Source organism: Danio rerio, chromosome 22 (assembly GCF_052040795.2).
Source record: "Danio rerio strain M-AB ecotype USA chromosome 22, GRCz13ab, whole genome shotgun sequence".
Classification (NCBI taxonomy): Eukaryota; Metazoa; Chordata; class Actinopteri; order Cypriniformes; family Danionidae; genus Danio; species Danio rerio.
Genome location: NC_141042.1, coordinates 25,975,001 through 25,980,433, shown reverse-complemented (window position 1 = coordinate 25,980,433; position 5,433 = coordinate 25,975,001). Strand labels below are relative to the sequence as shown.

The 5,433-nt window shown below is 40.4% G+C and overlaps 1 pseudogene across 1 annotated transcript in view; it reads right to left on the bottom strand.

Moving 5' to 3' along the window:
- Positions 1–2,807: 2,807 nt before the first annotated feature.
- LOC110438276 (uncharacterized) overlaps positions 2,808–5,433 on the bottom strand; it is an 8,609-nt pseudogene continuing 5,983 nt past the window's right edge. The window contains 5 exon segments of the transcript NR_203067.1: positions 2,808–4,593; positions 4,684–4,741; positions 4,815–4,885; positions 4,971–5,015; positions 5,141–5,311. The product of NR_203067.1 is annotated as an uncharacterized LOC110438276 (transcript).

The following is a 5,433-nucleotide window of genomic DNA, read 5'->3' as shown; positions in this document are numbered from 1 at the left end:
TTGTTTTGGTAATTTAACCCTGCCCAATGCCAGTATAGCAAATTATATTTCAGCACCCTGGGTTGCCTTGGTGGAAAACCATGTATTTCATTCATTCATTCAGAAAGGTTCTGAAAGCATGCGTACATATAATAATACAACAAATAATTTGTTACAACCCTATTTGCTGAAATAATAAAAGAAAACGTTTGAGGTTACAGAAGTAACCCTTCGTTCCCCGAGGAGTGGAACGGAAGTGCTATTAAGTGGATTTGATATTGAAAATCCACGTATGGGAAGGATTCGGTTCAGAAGCCGCTTGTATGAAAGAGTATTGAACGGGCCAATGAATGCAATGAATTGGCAGCGTAAGCTTGCACAGGTGTGCTTCATTGCCAATTATCCCAGCATATAAGCACACCTGGAGCGAGCAAACGCCATCCTTTTAAGCTGAAGAGACTTTCAAACAGCTAAGGGACAGTCATTATGGCTACGGAGTATAGCACTTCCGTTCCCCTCCTCGGGGAACGAAGGGTTACTTCTGTAACCTCGAACGTTCCCCTTCGGTTGGGGAACTTCAGTGCTATTAAGTGGATTTGATATTGAAAATCCACGTATGGGAAGACTATGGAAAGCGCCATAATGACTGCACCTTACCAACGCCCCCGATGAGGGGATAGTCAAGCAAGCGTGATGCACCCCCATCATGGGAGGTGCGGTCCTCCAACGTGTCCCTGGCCCTAATTTATCCTACTTCAACAGAAGTCTTACGGATTTAGATATATTTTTGGGGAAGTCGTGAGCATCTAGATAATTCTAGGAAAATACGACAGTACGTTGGGAAGCGTGCAATCCCGATAGGGAGGACGCTACGGAGGCCATCCGCTACCCAAGGGGGGAATAGATGGCAGAATTTACATATGGACTAGCCCTAAAAAGGGGGAGTACACATAGCACAAAAGTGGTTAGCGGAGAGGGAAGACACGGGTCCACCCAGGGGGAGGGGGGACTTAACCGTGGCGGAATAAGCATATGGGATCGCCTAGTGGGGATCACGCATAGCAGGCACCTTTACCCAAAACGCGGGCTGACCAGCGGGCAGACCAACAACGTAGTGGGCCAGCAAGTGACTCCTCCGCTGAGTCAGTGCTGGGTGCCACGGAGGAATCTGCAGGGCTCACCTGACGGGGAACTTTACTGACAGATAAAAAGGCGCTCGTACCTCCGTGTTAGGGAGAATGGCGCAGCAAGCGTGTCTCAACACCCTACCGAATTGTTTCCTCAATCACAAAAGGGGTTATCTAATACCCTTGAGGAAACCGGCTCCACTCGCAGATTGTAAAACCTTGCAAATGTGTTGGGTGTCACCCAGCATGCAGCTCTACAGATGTCTGTTAGAGAGGCGCCGCGTGCGCGCGCTCGAGAGGATGCGAAGCTCCGAGTGGAGTGCACACGCACTCTCGGGGGACGCGGCTCACCTCGGCTCTGATAAGCGAGAGAATGGCATCCACAAACCAGTGGGAAAACTTAATTCGGTACTGCACTTCCCTGCTGCCTACCGCCATAACAGACGAAGAGCTGCTCAGATGATCTAAACTCTGAGTGCGGTCCGGATAATACGCAAGACGCGAACTGGACAATAAAGAAAGGGCTGGGTCTGCCTCTTCTGAGGGCAGCTCTTGCAGGCTCACTACCTGGTATTAAAATAGAGTGGTAGGAACCTTGGGCACATATCGTGGGCGGGGTCTCAGGACGTGAGAGAAAGCCAAGCAAATTACAGGCACGAGTTACAGACCGAAAAAATGCCTCCGGGTCCCCGACCCTCTAATCGATATCAACGCGACCAGCAGAGGTGTCTTCAGGGATAGAAAGATACCGAGTCGAGGATCGAAGGGATCTGATTCGGCTCGTGTAACGAGGGCGAGATCCTAAGAGGGCATGAGAGGGGGTGGGGTGGATTAATTCGCCTAGCGCCCCTGAGGAACCGGATGATGAGGTTATGCGTTCCCACGGTGCCGCCAGCCACCGCGTCATGAGAGCGGAGATGGCAGCCATGTAACCTTGAGTGTGGAGGGCGACAGCCTGCTCTCCAGCTTCTCTCGGCGTAAAGCAAGCACAACGCTGATCTGGCAAATTACGGGGGTCTTCTCTGCGAGAGACGCACCATTCAGTGAATAGACTCCACGTCAGGGCATAGGCGTGCTCGGGGAGGGGGCTCTAGCCCGAGTGACGGTATTAGCCACCGCAATCGGAGGTTACCTAAGTCTTCCTCGTGTCTAAGGACCTCCAAAGATCGGCGAGGGTGCCAGATGGTGCCCTGTCCCTGAGAGAGAAGGTGCTCTCTCGAAGGGAACTGCCAGGGGAGGGCCATCACAAGGAGGGAGAGCTCTGACATCCAGGTCCGGTTGAGCCAGAGGGGCGCAACCAGCAACCTGTTCCTCGTCCTCCCTGACCTTGCACAGTAACTGCGCGAGCAGGCTCACTGGGGGAAACCAATAATATCCAGCTGCAGACCCGCAGAGCCACACACGTTTCAGGCACACACAGTCTAGCACACACGATCTAGGCAGGAAAGACCATATATGGTTATCCATTGGGGTTTATAGCATACGCTGTCCCGAGAACGGTAGTATGATTTGTACAAAGAAAGGCAAATGTACAATTAATTAATTATTACTCTACGTCATTAATTTTTTAATCGATAATCATATTGATTAATCGAATAAACCATAACATGCTTGACTAGGTTATAATGAGATATTATTGTTTTGTGACAAATACTTAAAACAAAGAATACTTCCATGCCAGAAATGAGAGCAAACCATATATAATTTATAAAATATGTATTAGTTTTATTGCAATATAAGGAATAAGAGCTCTCCCAAGTTTGATCATAATATTTATATGTACTTATTACAATTCATGAAGTACTTAAGACAGATCTTTTTTTTTTTTTTACTTGATATACATTTGTAGTCATGATGAATCATTGTAATTCATGTTTGCTTTGTGACATATACATACAGACACACAGTGGAAGTTTTATGTCAAAAAAAATGTATTTTTAAATTTTAAGTAAACATGGCTCATATACTAGTCAAATAAATGCAACCCTTTACAATATGGTTGGATTGGTTAACGTTAGTTAATGTAATAGTTAATATGAATTATGATGTTATGATAATGAACAACACATCTGTTAAGCATTAAATGATATTTGTTTATGTTAACTAAACACATATGAATTTTTATAGTGCATTATTTATGTTAACATTAACATTTAACAATGATTTCGTTCAGCATTACATAACTTGGTTAGCATAACTTTTCAACATTACATAACTTCTCTTAACTTGCACATATTCTAATGCATCCCTTTACATTAACAGCTAAATTAGTTAATGTTTACTTATGCATACACTAATGAATTTGTTAATGGATTAAATACACCACTTAATGAAACACACAAATAATGTAAACTTAGAAATATAGTAATAAATATAGTGTTGAATAATGCATTAATTCACAATAACAAATAATGAACTATGACTCACTACACAAGCACTACACAATAAACATAGAAATTAATGGGTATGGTTTGGGGATGTTAAACAAAAAAAAAGCAGCTTCAACTTGTAGGTTAGTCATTTTTGTGTACAAACATAATTAATCATGGGAACCTTATTGCAAAGTAAGATACATTATATAATTTGAAAATATAAAATATAATACATTATATAATTTGTTACTTATATTTGAAGACTTTATTAACATGACATACCACTAACACAAAATGAACTGATGTGTTAAACAGTTTGCTAATTTGAGGTCCAGTAAAATCAATAATCGCTGCTTTGTGATAAACCTATAGGTGTTAGTAACACATCAGTTATTATTGGGTTAAACTCCTTTGAAGAAGATCAACTAATTAGCATAAATTAGTATGGGTAGGTTAAAATGAACAATGGTTATGTGTTATGCTGAACTGCAGTTGTGATTCATTATTTGATATTGTGAACTAATGTATTACCTAACGCATTATTATATTTGACGCATGCATGCTAATCCATTAACAAATACATCATTGAATATGTAAGTAAACATTAATCATTTAAGCTGTTAATATAAAGAAATGCATTAGAATTTGAGTTTATGAGTTAACAATAACAACAAATAAGCTGAAGTAATGCTTAACAAATGTTTTTCATTGTTAATTCATTTTAACTAATGCATTAACTAATGTTACCTAATTCAACATTATAAAGCATTATCAAACATTTTAACAAAATTACAAAAAAAAAAAATTGTTATAATGGCAAACAAAATTGATTTTGATAGTATTAGCCAACCCTTTCATTCTCCAAATGAAGAATTCACTCTCAGATTCATTTTATCATGGCACTCCAATAAAAAAATCTCCATGTCTTTCCTCAATGAAAAACAAAATGTGAATGGGTTTCTGTCTCCCATGTTGAAGAGGTTTTGAAGAGCCTTTTCCCTGTCTTCCTCTTCCATTTGGAGGAAAAGTGGCTCTTCCACAGCGCCCTTGAACATGTCTCGATTGGCATGTATCCACTGTTCTGCCACTTTCATGTCTCTGATCATAGGAAGCTCCTTAGTGAGAAAATAACAAGGAGTACAACTTTACTATTATTTAAAACTTTTTATAAACATTACAAAATTCACATTTACACTGATAAATACCTCACTGCTGTTAGATGTAGTCCCATGTACCAATAGTGTCCTCTGGAGGTTTTCGGTCCTGTAACACACACGCACATGCACAATAGGATAGGGTGCAATATGGCATAAATTGTAGGGAAATAAACAAATACCTTTCTGGGAAAGTTCCAAAATTCTCCAAGAGAACCAGTGCCCACCATCTTCTGATTTTTGGAAAATCATGCTTAAAGACAGAAAAACAAAGAAATCTTTTAAATATCTAAATAGCATGCAATCCAATTACAGTATTTGTGCTCCAAATAACTTACCGATGTGAAGTCAAAGGGGGCTCCCAAAACAACATATAGAGCATACTGCAACAAAATGAGTTTGAAAGATAAAAATAACAATGACAGAAGAAACAAAACAATGCCAATCTGGTAGCAATTATTGGAATAATGCATTAGTTTATTTTTAGAAAAAAATTATATTGCCTTACCATCAACATGAAGACTCCACAGTCCACGCCGCCAAGTTGCTGGGGCACATCCGTAATAAAATGAAAAAGATTTGAGTTAAGAGTGAGAGATTGAAATATGTTCAAATTACAAATCTAACCTTGTTTTTCAGTAGCATCCATGTTCCTGGCGCAATTTTAGCTGTCATCTTACTAAAAGAAATACAGAAGAACAAACATGAATATTCATGAACAAGTATTCAAGCTACAAAAACAGTAGCCCACAGTAACTGGGACACAGTAACACATGCAAATTCAGAACATCATGCAAACAT